This window comes from Sylvia atricapilla, chromosome 19, assembly GCF_009819655.1.
Source record: "Sylvia atricapilla isolate bSylAtr1 chromosome 19, bSylAtr1.pri, whole genome shotgun sequence".
Lineage (NCBI taxonomy): Eukaryota > Metazoa > Chordata > Aves > Passeriformes > Sylviidae > Sylvia > Sylvia atricapilla.
In genome coordinates, this window is record NC_089158.1 from 10123114 (window position 1) to 10139245 (window position 16132).

At 40.2% G+C, this 16132-nt stretch overlaps 1 long non-coding RNA gene across 1 annotated transcript in view; it reads left to right on the forward strand.

The window, feature by feature from the left end:
- The first annotated feature begins 5259 nt into the window (after window positions 1-5259).
- LOC136369861 (uncharacterized) overlaps window positions 5260-16132 on the forward strand; it is a 174069-nt gene continuing 163196 nt past the window's right edge. Inside the window, exon 1 of the long non-coding RNA XR_010745075.1 lies at window positions 5260-5294. This is a non-coding gene — a long non-coding RNA (uncharacterized lncRNA). The remainder of the gene's footprint in view (window positions 5295-16132) is intronic.

Here is a 16132-nt window from a genome sequence, read left to right on the forward strand (position 1 = left end):
ATGTACTCATTTCCAACTAAAAACGGTCTCAAGGGAAGCAAGTAGAATAAGAAGTAAATGTGAGGTGTGTTTGTGCTGGAGGTGTAGGGTGGTCTGGCCTGACCTGGGGTGTGCAGCAGCAGAGAGCCAGGGCAGTGTGGGCTCACTGGCAGCCTGTTCTTAGGAGAAACAGAGAGCCCTCATGGCCTGATCTTACCCCAAACGGGGGGCATTAATCCCCTTTACAAGTGCCCTTCTCTCTGTAGGGGTAGGGCCTCGGTGTAGGTGTAGAGTATTAACTACTGCTAACTCCTACACGTTTGGGGAGAAATGAGCCATGTTAAACTACCTGGAGCTGAGGAGGCTTTTCCCTGGGGAACATTCTGAGGGTTGTGGTAGGACTCATCATTTCTGGGAACAGCCCACTGGGCTACACAGGCTGCTGATTGAGTGGGGCGTTTTATATTCTGCTGGGTTGCTGTAGAAGACACTGTTTTCCGCAATAAGATTACAGTTTGAACATTATCTAGTGTTGTCCTTCTAGACTAAAATGTTCCAGAATCAGCCAAGTAATTGCCAAAATGCTGTGGTTTGTAAAGTGAACCTTTAGGAGAGTGACATTTTTACATGAACTTGGCTATCTATTAGATAACCAAAAGCTGTTGGAAAGAAACCTAAGGATGTTATAAAGTGACCAGCAAAGAAACAGAAAATTCAGAAATCAGTAGTAAGTCTGATAGTTTATTGAAATAAAGCATACCAAATTCTGAAAAACATTTGGGGAAAGGGAACCTGCAGTGTCTTTTGGGAGAGTACATGTTGCTCAAGTTTGCATAATTAATTTTCCATAACTGAGAGGTCCTGGCATTCAAATTAATTCTATTTCTTTGTCAAGATTATAATGTTATGTTGTTACGCTCAAAATTATATTCTGATATAGTTGAATATGCTTATATTTCTAGAGAATCTCTTCTGTTTCCCATCCTTTGCTCCCTTGTGTCAGAGTTGAGGTAGCAGTGGTGCTCTGAAGTCGCTGCCCGTCGAACTGGGGTGCTGCACACAGGCACAAACACAAGGTGCTGAGCCTCACTGTGGGAGGGGGGTCAGAAATGTAAAATGAGGATTGTGTTCCATGCACACAACCCTTCTCTCTGGGAGGTGAATGCCTAAAGCAGGCTGATCTGTGTACAGCACAGACTACTCTGTTAAAGCTGAGAAATACTATTCCAGTTTTGTCTGCCTTTACATTTCATCATTCAGAACTTTTGACTGAATTCTAGATTTTGACATCTTGTCTTCTTGGTTTCCCTGACCTTGTCTTTTCGTGGTTCTTCAGTTGCCTCTGTAATAATTTCTACACTTATCCTTCATCCTGACATCCCATCTCCAAGTCTCCGAAGATATTTAGCGGAATTATATTTTTTGCTGCCTTCTCCCCCTTCCAATCCAGTCTTATTTTGGTGTAATCTCGCAGTCAGACAGATTCAGCTATCATCTCTATGTTCCCAATTGTCAGATCCACTTATTTATTCTGAACTTGTCTTCTTCTGTTTGAAGTGAAATCTCACTTTGTCTTCTTGAAATGTCTTCGTAGATACCTCACCATCATCTGCTGTTCAGAATGGGGACTAAACAGAATTCCTTCCCTCCTTCCTGCTCCGCAGTCTTCCCCCACTCATTCCATAATCACTGTATACACACTGCATGCCGTTCACCTTCTCACCATGGACAGTCAATGCTTCTGGTTCCAAAATGTATTTAACTTGAAGAAGGTCCAGAGCACTTTGCAGTAACCAAAACCACAAAACAAGGAAGAGCCCAGGCGGGGCAGTTGAAATCCGGAGCGAGCAGAAGGCAGTACACGGAGAAGGCTGACCGTGGCAGCGTTCTCAGCAGAGCAGAGGCAGAGCCCCGGCGAAGGAAAGGCGACCCTGTGCCCTGCCCCCGGGGGGCTGTGGCTGTGACCCGCACAGGGAGTTCCCTTGCCGGGGCCCATTCACTCCTGAGCTCCTCTGCACTGCCTCCCAACATGGGGCCCAATTAGTGCCACTTGGATTGGGGGATATTTTTTAGAGACCTGCTGAAAGCAACTGGAATAAGATTCTCAGATTAACTTTACACAGACCACAGCTCCAGAGCCCTTGATCATTTTCATTCAAGGCAGATTTTGACTGCAGTCTGTAGGAGTTTTTGGCTAATGAAGGATCGGGTCCATCCTTTTGGTAATTTTTTTATCATTACCTGGTTCCTTTCCTGATAGCCGCTTTTCAGTCTATATTTTTATTACCTTTCCTAGAAATTAGCAATAGTAATGTTTACTACTTCTGTTAAGTGCTTATGGTTATATCAATAAAAACCAGGTAATATTTAATTTCTAGAATTACCCACCTGCCACTGAACTAACAAAGCCCATATAAATCATTCCAAATGAGCACCTTGAGAGACGTCAAGTCCCAAGTTAAGCGTTATAAATGCTGGAAAAAATGCAGAACGGAAACTAAAAGCTCCATCAGCTAGACTTTTTATTAAAAAAAGGAAGAGCAATTATTCACTGATATCAAATCATGCTAGTATGAGAAAACAGAGGGAAAAAATTGCTTAGCAGTCATCTAACCCTGAATTTGGGGTGTTGTCTCACAATTATTGTCTTTTGGTATGACTCAAATATGAAATATAGAAAGAGAAAGAAAGAGAGAGAGAGAGAAAGAAAGGAAACAGAGCTGAAATTAGCCTCCTGCTCAGAGGGCACTGGGTTATCTTGTCCATTTCTTACCCAGAGGTGGTAAAAAATAAGCTTTAAAATGTGTGTCACTCTCAAATATACTTGAGCTAGATCATATTAACTGTTAAAATATCAAATATTTGTACCACTGTTTAAAATACAGGAGCAAGCATTAGCATTGTAAGATGTTAATTGCTTATGTTGATTCCAGGAGCCAGGCAGACATCCTTTGTGCTGATCAACACTTAAAGCTGAATTATATCGCTTAAGTGAATTGTTACGACACAGCACAGTAAGATTTATAAATAAGTAAAATGATTGAAAAAATACAAGGAGGGGAAACATAAAAATACAAACCAGTATCTTCTGTTTAGGAACTGACAACTGTTCAAGCAAATACTGACTTTGTTCAGTGTGACTAAACGGAAGGACCACTGCCTCTATGAAATATCTGCACTCAGTTGCTGGTTCAGATCAGACAAAGGCGAATCACGCAAAACTATTTTAAGAGAAATTGCCCCTTGCCATGTAAATTCCTGCTAACCAGTGATAACTCACAAACACTCCATTGGGGAAACTGAAATCATGAAGTAAACAATTGAAAAGCTGAAGCAGAAAGTGCTGATTACTCTAGCTCAGCTCACCAGGCTGCTCAGACCCAGGACTCCTTGCCAGTGGCAGAAGATATCTGGAAATAGCTGGAGTGCCCATTTTGTCCCTTGTAATGAGGCAGCGAGGCCAGCAGTGGTAACTGGTGGAAAGACAATGAGGACATGAACAGCTTCTGTTGCTAATCCAGGCATTGTCCCTACTCCGTGGGGATAGCAGAGCACTATAATCAGTATCTCGCACTGCTGCAAAACATATTCTTTAACATATAACGTTTAGCACAATGCCAGCTTCATTGATCTGCTATGAAACTAAGACTCGGAATAAGTTCTAAACCAAGCGCTTCCTACCTCTGAGCCTCGGGGTTTCATTTCCCTTTCCCCCTTTTCCTGATCCCTGCCCTGCTGGTGGCCGAATCAAACACAGAGTGTTTGGCTGCTGTGGCGCGGGGCCGGCAGGAGTTGCGGGGTACCTGTGGCGTTTGCGGGGCAGCGTGTGGCCCGTGCGGTGTCCCCGTGGGCCGCGGTCCCCTCGGAGCCCGCGGGGCCGGGGCTGCCGCCCGCCTGCGGGACCCGGGCGGACCAGGCTGGATTTAATGAGCGCGTCTTCACTGACAGATTCATTATTTGTGTTCGGTCGCTTCAAGTCAAAACTGATTAGTTACACTTACTGCGGCAAAGATTTAATGATTTTATTGTTTATCTTCAATTTATTTTGATTAACATCTCCGTTCTTTTCATTGCGAGTGCAATTAGGTGTAATATAACAGCGACTACTTTAATTTTGCTGAAATTAAGATGAATAAGTGACGGATTATGGCACTTTGTTTAACAAATAAATCATAGTTAAGAGGACTGTATTAGTAATAAATGAAAAAAAAAGCAGGCAATCTAATTAAAATGCATGGAGCTGATTGTTCAAGTTTCCAGAAATGTAATGAATTTTCATTTTAGAAATCAACTAGATTTCAGTGTAGTACTTATGTATTGACAGTAAGATGACAGAAAGGCACATTATTTTGTAAATCATCTTAATCTCTTTTATCATAGTGGTAGAAGGAAGTACAAGCAATGAAATGAAGATGCACTTTTAAATTTTTTTAGGAGCTAGGATTATTTTGTTAGAGAACACTGCAATTAAGGTACGGTAAAAAAAAGAGACTGAGAGACTGAAATGAGGGGAAAACTCATTAGTTCAATTCTCACATGTTCAGACTTCAGCATTTTCTGCAACAGATGAATATTCTCCAGGTCCCAGCCACAATTTTCTTTTAAGTTCATAAGATTCAATTCACTGCCACAGAGCAACAGCCTCAAGACACATAAGATGGGAGAAAGAACTAACATGAAGAAAACTGAACAAACAGTGAGCAAATGGAGATTGCTCTATCCAAGCATCTCCAAATCATGGGGCAAGTAGCAGGGCAGCAATCCCAGAGCCAGCTTACTGTGGGGGTCGTATGGGCTTAACTCCTGATTGAGGAAAAGCAAGAGGAAAACGAACCCTTCAGAATCAGAAACTTTATCCCTCTGATGTTTAAAAGACCTCGTATTTGACAGGACAGCTTTGAAGATAAAGACCGAAGCACTCTCCAGCTACAGGCTGTTGAGCACCCCACACTGCTGCCTGCATTGCACTTCACTTCAGTTCCACACAGTGCACTCGTGGTAGGAAGGAGACAGGGGAGACGGTTTTGAGGATGTTGTGCTGTATTTTTGAGGCCACTGTGTCTGGCCCAGGCTCTCTTTACAGAGACTGGGAGAGCTGGGCTCCGTTCCTCACATTTCCACCATCCCTCTTTCCCAGCCCACCCCACACTGGCCAGTTCCTCTCGGACAGCCAACGTGTAAATCTGTGAGGTAAACGTGCGCTGCCATCCCTGGCTGCAGGCGCTGGAGATGAGCAAGGATGAAAAGGGACTGCTCCCTTTTCCTTCACCTGCAATATTCTTTTTTTTTTTTTTTTTTTTTTTTTTTTTGGTGGGGTGGGTGGTTATTGGAGGATTTTATTCCAGGGGTGAAGGTTGAAGAAGACTTAGAGCAAGATATACTGTGTTAAGACTTTGTTTTGATTTTTCTCCCTATGTACTAAGAATTGGGCAAGGAGGGCAAGGAGAGAAGAGAGGAGGAAGCAGAGAATGCAATTCCTACCATCACAAAATCTGCAAAAGAGTACTTTGTTCTTCCTAAACTTTTAAGCCATCTCCTTCTGTTGCTGTTTCTTTCATAACTGCTTTAAAACACTTTTTAAGATATTCAGAAGAAAGTCAGCATTGAAAGAAGTACTTATTAGGATTTAGTAGCAATTTTTGAGGGTTTTTTCCTACCTCATTAGAGCTTTATCAGTGTACACTTCTTGAAATACAAGAATTTCGGTGGCAATGCAAATTTGCTCCAGATAAGGGACTTCCTCATAGCTTTAAAAGGAACCTAATGTTGTATTTTAACAAATGTCGGCAGAATAAGAAAATTGAAAAGTAACTCTTGTCCTATGGGTGTTACAGGAAAATTCACTGAAGCCAGTTTTTCATTAGTGTAAAATAAATAAAGGGAAGGAGGAGGTGAAGTGAGCATCTTGTAAAGCCTCCTTTCTTTGTCCCTGATTATACTGATCAGATCAACTCATTACATTAAAATAGGTAGGTCTTCCTAAGAGGACTGAATGAAATAAATAGATAAAGCTGGGTTTCTTTAGTAAGGCACCATACCAACCTATTTGCAAATGTTTCTGGTTATCTCAATCCCTCTTCTAATATTAGTTTTCAATATTTAATAAATAAATAGATGGTAGGTAAAGACAGAGCAAGAGGGGGAGATAGAGCAGAAATGATGCTAATGACCAAATCAACCTGTGAAAAGCAGCCCTGCTCTGACTGGAGCCCCCGTCATCAGCTGAGTGTCATGCAGGAGAGCCCGGGGAGCCGGGGGAGGCTGTGAGGGCTTGGTGAGCTGGAGCCTGGCAGCACCATTGGTTTGAAAGGGCCGTGATTGATTTGTCACCAGAGGCCCGTTTGACTGGGCGAAAAGCCCCTGTGATCTCCATCTCTCTCTGCCTCCTTACCTCTGCTGTCCTCTGTCCCTGCTCCGCCTCGGGAGGCTGGCACAGCAGCTGGGCAAGGGGGCTGCACTTGGGGCTGACACACTGCTAAAGGGTTGAAGGTCACGGCTGCTGGAACTCTGTAAGGACTGACAGGGGACATCCAGCTCATCCTACTCCTCACTTTCTGTCTTGCCTTTAGAACTCCAGAGGTTTGCAGAGCCCCCGGTACACATCCACACAGATACACCAGCGCTCCATTCCCCAAGCAGAGACACGACCAAAGCCTCTCTGCCTCTCTCCTTGCCTCTGCCTCTGTCTCTCTCGCACACACTCACACACACACTCACGCACACACACGCGCTCTGTCTCCCCACCCCTTCCACCTTCCTGTTATCTGTGGCTGGCAGAAACCTCTAGATCTACAAATATTAATTACAAAGGACAACGAAAGGTAAGAAGGCGTCAATTATCCAAAGGTGTCGTGATGTTATTTCAAGTCAATTGCAAATGTGTGAGGGGGAAGATTTCGCCCCAGTGATTCCTGTCTGCTTGGCTGATGGGGACCGGAGCTGATTCCCTCCCAGAACTGCTGCAGCTATGCCTTAAACCACACACTTTCCAGCAGGAGCCATCAGCATGGGCCTTTCTGAATTCTCTTTTTATTTCATTCATTAAGGGCATTAGGCAAGTTGGACTTTGTATGAAAAGGATCCTATGGGAATACTGTCTCCAGGGTAGGTATTTTCATGACTTTCCACATCCTGGGGCTCTCTCTGTATCTCTTGTCTTTCTCTTTCTCTTCTGTTAGATGGAGCTTTAAAGGAGGCTGCCCTCATCTTCCACCTAATCTGGGGAAAGGAAGTATTTTGAGCTGCATATATTGAGTGACAAAATATTTTATTTATTTTAGGAAGTGGAAGCTACTAAGAAATTGTGAGACCTTTCCTGCTTAATTTTGTTAATGGGCTTTGTTATTATCATTATTATTCCTATTCCTGTTTTCAGGTTTTTCTCACACAGGAGTTTCTAATGACAATTGCCTTCATTATCCAAAATGAAAGAGATAGCAGACTGGACACAGCAAAATAATATTAATCAAACAAAGGCAGAGTTTAAATTAAAAGGTCTGTTGTGTTCTCATAAAAGCAGGACAATCTCAATACTCTAGCTCATTTCACTTGGCAAAAGAACGTGGCATCAGTTTTTTAACTTTAAAATAGTTTAATGAACACGAATGGAGAAATAATTTTTCTGTGTATTTAGCAGTCTATAAAGAAGAGAGAATGCTTTAACTTTGATCGCCACAATTAGTTCCCTGGGTATCTAGAGGGGAACAGGGCAGCCCTGGGAGCCTCAGTTCTTTAGATACAAAAGCATTTAGATCGCTTTAGAGCAGTTAATCCTGAGACTGGCTAGGGTCCCTTTTGTTTTCTAACTCCATTGTGGGTTTTGTTCAGTTTTTTCTATTCGCATGATTGACTGCCCAATGGATGCTAATTATCCAAATGTCGCTTCTGTCCTTTGAGTGACTTTCTATGTATTATGGGCAACTGTCATGCATTCTGTCATTCTATATCATATTACATGTATTATCATATGAAAATGGTACTCTGCATAAAGGAAGGTGTCTGAACCAGCAGATGCTGCAGATATTTAGAGGACTTGCCTAATTTGAATGGATTTTCTATAGAAAAATTGGTCAGGAAGCATATAGGGGAGAGTCAGAAATTGAAAGTTTATCAGGTAATTATTTTTGTCCTTTTGCTGTTTACATGATAATGTACAAGGCATTAACTGTCCCTGCTTCTGAAATCTGCAGCCACCTTCCTCCTCCCGAACCAGGCAACCCGTCTGTATTTTTTAGAGTATGACAGCTTAAGCTAATTAAACTGATATCTGTCTAAAATAATAAGCCCAGAAAGTTAGAATAAACATTATGATTATAAGCAGAAAAGGCAGCTATACAAATGTAGCATCAGTGTTATATTTTAATGATAAACCAAAATTCCTGTATGAAGAACATTGGATGTGGAATTATGACCAATAATAAAGTTCTGCAAAGAAATTTTTCACTGTAAATTTTTCTGCTTAGATCTTTATCTCTTTCCATGATATTAATAAGGCTGAGGGCTAACACAGCTGTGAACATGAATATTTTTTATTTTATACATATGTGAACGTATATTTTAAGGGATATCAAGGGAAAGATATTTACTGCAATTTTTCCGCTAAAATAAACTTAAGACACCTCAGTGTAATGTGCATGCCAACACTTAACAGGAATGCAAGATTTATAACGATAGGACTTTTTAGATTTGCACTCTGGGGTCCCTTGAATCCATAGGCACATCCAGAGCTCCCTATCCTAAAATGTTAGGATAGTGTTTTATATTTGCCATTCATATGAAATACTGTGGATATATAACACTGAAATTCACGATCTTGATTTCATCAAATGTATGTGCAGTAAGTTTCCATTAATGGTAAAGCTAAATCATGGGAAATATGTGCTTTAGGAAACAACACAAAGATGCCATAGAAAGCCTTGCTCTGCTGTATCAAGGTGCTTTGAAATTTTACATGATCAAATATACATGATCAAGCTGTGCTTGTTAGGGTACGAGGGGCTCCAAATGGTCAATGGCTATTGATCAGGCTGTTAAGTATTTGTTCATGATTCTTTATATCCCAAAAGGTTCAGGGAAATGAACAGTGAAAAATTGCATCAGAGTCCACCTTTGTTTGAGATTGATGTATCAAAACAGAGTATTCACTTGCCAAATCTATTGGAAAAAATGTGTAGTAAATTATGACATAAAGACTCCAAGCATTTCCCCTTTTTTAATTATCTTTGTAAAATTTTAAGTGCTAATTAAAAATGTAAAAACAGAGTCTTTGTAGAACGTGAATAGTGAATTATTGATAAGAGCAGATTCACACAGCAGAAACAGAGATACAGTCATAGCTTGTCAGTTCACCTTTACATTTTACTTTACATTTTGCTAATGCCAAAATTTTTTTAACTGAAGTTGCAATAACAGTGATGAGGGAGAATCCCTAAGGTGAAAATGGAAATTTCTTAGAAAATAGCAAATCTTACTGGGATCAGTAAGTTACTATCTTGTAGTAATTGAATGCATATTACTCCTCATGAAGGGCTCAAATTAAATGTGGTGGGGTTTTTAAATTATAGTGTCATTTGGCAAACATCTCAAAATATTTGAATAATAATTTTTCCTTCTTTCTTGGGATTTCTACAATATGCGTTTCTACAAGTTCATCACATATTGTTTCTTCTTAAAATTATCTATAAAGTTGGTTCCATAATTCAAAGTATTACACATGTTGAAAGAGAATGCTAATGTATAATTCCTGCAAAATCACACAAGGCATAATTTATTTGATTTCCTAATACTATACAGTACATAAATTCATCTGTCCTGAGCACAGAAAGCTCTGAAGAGAAACTCACCACACACTAAAGAAAACTACTGAACACAAAGAATTATTTCTGCAGATATTTGCCTCTAAGAAAATTATAACATATGTCTGTGTCTGAATCTGCAAATAGATAGATGGTTACACACACATATGTTCCTCCACACACACACACAGCCTCATACTGTGATATATCTTATACATATTTATACAAACAAATTTACATACTGCATCTTTGGAAACCTTAAACCCAGCAATACGTATTTTTGTGCCTCGTCTTCAGGTGGTAATCCCCTTAAAATCACTTAATATTTTCCAAATGACAATGACGTTGAAAAGAATCAGCCACGCTTATATAAAAAGTTTGCAAAGTATAAAACGGGCAAAATGTCCCGGATTGGTGGGAAATGCCCTCTCACCTTCTCGCGTCTGACCTGCCACTTAATTAATCTGCTCTTGTCTGGGAGCGGGCAGCGGGAGCGAGAGGCAGCGCAGCCCCCAGCACTGGCAAAGTTCACGGCACACTCAGCTTTTAAAGAAAATCATCTTCCTCGGGCACATTTATCACGATTTCACGGCCACCGTTCCAGCCTGCACGGGGTGTGCCCTGTCGGCGCTGCCGGCGTCAGCAGCCGGGTGCCCCGTGTGTCCCGTGTGTCCCCGCCCGGTGAGCTCCGTGTGTCCCCGCTCCCGGCCGCAGCCCGGCGCTCTCTGTGTCCGTACCTGCTCCTGGGCCGGGGAGTGCTGCCGCCGCGCCGGCCGCTGCCATTCAGGTACTCCACACACGGCTTTGGAGTGACAAAATATTGACTGCATTCCGTATTCACTTATGAAGGATGACGTTAGTGCCGCAAAAATCCCTGTGATGTACAGGGAATAGTTAATTAATTAAAGGACCTGCTAATTGCTACTTGAGGTACTGTGCGGAGCTGATGAAGAGTGCTTGGTGCGAGGTTAGGTTCTCGGTTTTGAGTGAACATTTTCATTTAAAAGATTTCTTTAAAGTACATCCTAATTTTTTTAATGTTTTTTTTTCAGGTTACTGTATCTAGTTCCGACTCAAGTGTTCAATTGAGCTTCAATTAATTATAATATATAGTCAGGGTTCTTTAGCTGGGATAGATTGATGGAGAAGCTTTGTTTCATTTGGTGCAGGTGGCACTGTTTAATAAGCACAGGAGAGAGTGAATAATGTAGTGTTTGCAAAGAGAAATAAATGCAAAATAGAGAGGTGCAATTAGATCAGCTCAGAGAAATAAAGGATAAATATTAAATGGTCAGGTATCTCGCAAATATCAAATAAAATAGTAATAAGTATCCGGTTGAAAACTGCCATTTTAATTTATGACTGTCTAAAAGCACTGCTTTAAAATAAATCTAGGGAGCAAGCCTTCTGCCTTCATTAGGCAGGCACATTTCAATATCTGGAAAACACCAGACTGCTAATTTTTAAATTCTTCACGTTATTTTTCTGATACTGAAATATAAATAGATTCTAAATTTAAAACGCAAACACAACAACTTCAAAAATTAATTTCTAAATTGTATTATAAAATGCCGTAACCTTTGGCATTCTTTTTCTTTTTTTAATTGGAGCTATGTTATATTGGGGAAAAAAAATGCCCCATGGAAAATTAATCTGGGAAAACATGTAAATCATTATCAGTAATGTACTAGCCAATGAGGGACTTCTTTGCATGCACTAAAGATGAAATAAAGTTGCAGAAGATTATTGAAAGGGACAACACAATTGTGGATTAAAAAAGTAAAAAAGCCCATGGAAATGAAAGTCTTCTAATGGCACACAAAACACCAAACCATGTATGTACTCCTGAAAAGAACAAATTGGAAAAAGAGAAGAAATATTATTTGACTTTAAAAAAAAAAAAAAAAAAAAAAAAAAAAAAAAAAAAAAAAAGGATCTGTGTATCTGGTAGCTAAGAGGATAGTCCTGTAAGCTACTTAACAAAAGAATGTAAATGTATTATGCATTTCAGCAACACTTCTGCATCTAAGAATTTCAGCTGTAGACAGATTTTCCACAGACGATTCCCCCCTACTGCTAACCTTTTAAATACACCTATAAAATACAAAATGTTCCCAATCACCTCCAATAAAGGAAGCTTCCTTACATTAAATGCATTGAATATTTGTGTTAGAAATCTGAAGTGCTTTCTGATGTGGTTAAAATCACAAAGAAATGTGGTTGTAGAACAGAAAGGAATGTATTGAGCACATCACTCTGAATATTTGCAGATGGATACGGAGCTGGGGAAGTTTACTTATAAAGTATGGAATTAATCATATTCTTGGGCTCTGAATATTCAAAGGAGGCATTACTATTGGAGTCTTTTCTCTGCAAACCTTGTTTTTGTAATGCAGCCGTGTTTACCAAACCCCTGATACACCCAATCGGGGCAGGCTCCCAAACCTCGCCGATTGGTGGATGCAGAACTTGTAAAATGTTTATGAGGGAGTGTTTGCCTGGTCCTGCAGCCCGGGGTGCCCCGCTGCCAGCGTGGAGCTGCAGGGCTGCTGCACTCCCAGGGGCTGCAGGGACACCAAGGGCTCTCAGCTCAACTCTGACCCGTGGCTGGGCAAAACAGCCTTCGCCCAAAAAAATAACCTTCCCCAGTTTGTTCAAAAAATCAACATCTGCCCCTTTGCATTAGGAACGTCTTCCTACAAAGGACCTTGTTACAATTATTCCAGCTCTAATGCAGAGCAGTGAGTCTGCAGTAAACAGATTAAAAAAATTAATAAGAAGCAGCTACACTCTTAGACACAAAAAAGAGACATTTTTGCAATCTTTGCCATGTTTGTGCATGAGTTTACTGAATTTCTAGTAATTACCACCTCATCTTTTGTAAAAGTTATTCTATTTACAATATTTATTATAGTAGATGCTTGTCAGGCAATCAGATCTAAGCACATCACCAAAAATGTGCGTTCTCCAAAATAAAACTCCAAAGCTATCTTAAATATACAGCTGCTGACCTTCAGAATCGTGTTTTCTTTACCAATTCACTGTAATAAAAATGAACATTTTGTCATCACTTTGGGAAACTGTGCCAAACACCTTAAAACACATGTCACATGCCAACTTTACTTCATTTTTCTCCTCAGGGAATAGATACATCTGGAATCATAATCACAGATAAAAACCTTGACAAAATTGCACATGAGCCCAGCCCTTCTCTCCAACACCTACCTTTTCATAACATTTAATACAATATTAATATCGGTTACTAAAAAGGCTTCCAACCTTTACATTTCTGACATAACATGTTCAAACCCATATTTCACACTTCTTGTTCTGTTTTAAGTTCAGTGGATTTAACAGGACTCTGGAGAGAAGATCATGTGGTTGAAGATTTCCCTCCCTCTTTGACACCCGTAGAGGCAGTTTTGGAATTGTTTAAATAGCTGTGGCTATATAAACTGAAATATGTGAGACATTGGACATCTTATTTCTCTCTCACATCTATAGATACGTGCTTGTATTTTCCTCTGAAATCAATTGCTTGTACCAGGGAACAACAATTCCAGCGCAACATCTGGGCAAAACCTTCGGAATATTTTCCTTTTAAACGGTATTATTTCTCTTTCCTGCATCTGCCTGGTTTACCAGACAAATGCAGTCAGCTAGTATATATAATAATAGTGTTTGGTCTTTTTTATTTGTGATTGACAGTTTTTCAAATCAAAATAAAACACATTCTCAGTCGATCATCTTCTTGAGAGCGCGCTCCTGTTTTAAGCTCGGTTTGCTTCTGAAGACAGCCAGAGATCTCACTCCATCAGGGGTAAATGGTGGAATTACAGATCCAACAGATCCCATACTCTCCGAAAAATGCTTGGCTTAATATTTAATAGCTAGTTCCTGGACTGATATTTTTACTGCATGCTTGTATCAAACACTCATCAGCTGGTATTGCAAAGAAAAAGAATTGGAAAACTTTGAAAATTTCCATTTATGATTGTGTTTGTAATTAATCCCATGCTGGAAGTACCTCGGGCAGCTCACTGTATGGCTTTGTTCATGTCAGAATGGGGAGAGCAACCTCTTTTTGTTACATATTTAACAGCTTTGAAAGACATTTTTTTAAACAGCAAATGTACTAGACAGCTTTAAAGCAGAGGACATTAAATAGGGGCCAATTATTCATTCAGCAGCTCTACGTGCATCAAAAACATGCATACCACCAAATTTTCCTGAGACAAACCACTTAAATTTCCCATGACTCAGACACCATTTCTGTACTCACTAGATAAGGATAACAATCATTTACAAAAAGAAACAGATATAACATGATTTCTACCCTTGAATACTGAAAAAAAACCTCTTAAAAGACGTTGATATACAATTTGGGGACAGCACTGGTGCCAATAAATGTCCTATTTTTCAATGGAACAGTGTACCTTGTTAAGATAATTTCATTATTCTCTTTCACTTTAAAATGACCCCAAGTGTCTAACTCAGTATATAAGGAGTGCAGAAGGTGATCCATGAATGGAGTAATAATTTGCCCGAACCATTTCAAGTCAGTCCACGGAGCTGCTGGTCTGTCTGCACAACTTGGGGAGAGGAAGAGCTGAGCTGAGCTCCACTTGCTGACAGGAAGCAAACTGGCTCACATTTTAGGAGAACAACATCATTGCCTATAAAAATGAAGAAGAGACAAAATAAATAAAACCAGTTAATGTTGTAGTTAACTTGCAAATCAAGTAAATCTGTTGGTACAGTATTTTAGAAATAAACGATAACAGCATCACACCAAACACACATTTCTGAACATATACGCATTCTGATTTTGATTTAATGGTATCTCAGCGTCAACTATTGCTTCCTTTGCTGGTACACACTTCCTGATGCCTACTGTGAAGGGTGCCCATATTTACAACTGAGTAAGATGATTAATTACACCTTGTCAATCACGGTGCATGAAGACATAACACCACAGCAGACAATGAAGAAGATGCCTGAAGCTACAATTACATTTTAATTCATAGTTTATTGTATGTTCCCATATATTGCAGTCTAATAACCGTAGGGGCATCGAAAACATATGAGATATCAATCACTCTGCCCCTGGTCTTTCATGTTTATATTATTCCACAGTCTTTAAATTACCATAAGTAGTTACTTATTTTCTAAGCTTTCTTCTCTTCTCTCTTACCTTTTGCTTTCAATTATCTTTTATTCTTAGTATCTTTATCCAACAGCTATAAGTATTTGATGGAAGTTTGTAGCTCACTTAAAATCTGTAACAGACAACCTGAAACCCAGCAATTAGCTAAGACAGCTTAGACTTGTGTTCCTTTGTTGAAGGAGGCGTTGAATCTTTTGTTCTGATTTAGTCACGGTAGCTGGGTGGAAGCTGGTACCTCATTATGTGGTTGGTCTGTTTGTCTGGTAGGTAGCAGATGGTACTGGAGATGACGTTACCAAGAGAGGCAGGGTAGAGAAACTCAAGACCTGTGATTTGTTCACCTGTCACCTATAACAAAATACAGGTTAAAAGACTTTATTATTAGCCGCACCATTTCTTAAATGAAAAAAACTCTCATTTCAAATGAGCCTGCGTTTCATTCTGAAGACGATTTTGCTCCAGCAATTTTTCTGTGGCTCATTATTTGAAAGTATCCTTGATTTTATTCTGAACAATGTAAATGTCATTCATGTGTCAGTGTGTACATTAGCAGCTTTATGTTTACATTCTGTTAGTCTCCTTGTGTTTTGGTAGCAAGGGTTGGATGTCTTCTTGTGTTTGTATATCCATTAGAAGAAAATCAGAGATACCCTGTGAACTGGAGGCCGTGCCATACTTTTGCAGCGTGCTCTTGGTATTATTGGTTCCATCCACTGAGGCAATTCTGTAGCGTAAGAGACCGTATTTTAATTCTGTTAAATACCTAAAATCATTTTGATAATTAGCAATGTCAGAGTGTACAAATCCATGACCTTTCTTAACTGCAAAAAGTACGTAATCAATTCGGTGCTAGGGAATTAATCTGGTATGAAATCTGAGGATAGTAGGGTACTCGGCCGTGAGTGAGGAGATCTGCAGCATTGCTGGAGCCAAGGTGAGCTGTGCTGTCCCACCACGGGGTCCACGCGGTGTGGTGAGCAGTGATCCACAGCTGCTCCTGGAGGCAAAGCTCCCAGCACAGACGGGGCTTGAAAACGTCTCACCACTGTACGGAGGAAGGGAAAGATGATTTTATCAAGATACATATTATACAGAGCCACTAATGGTGCTGTAGGATTCCAATCTGAATACAAACGTGAACTTCCATTGTTTCCAAGGTCTGATTTTAGGACAGACTTCGGATAGTTCCCAC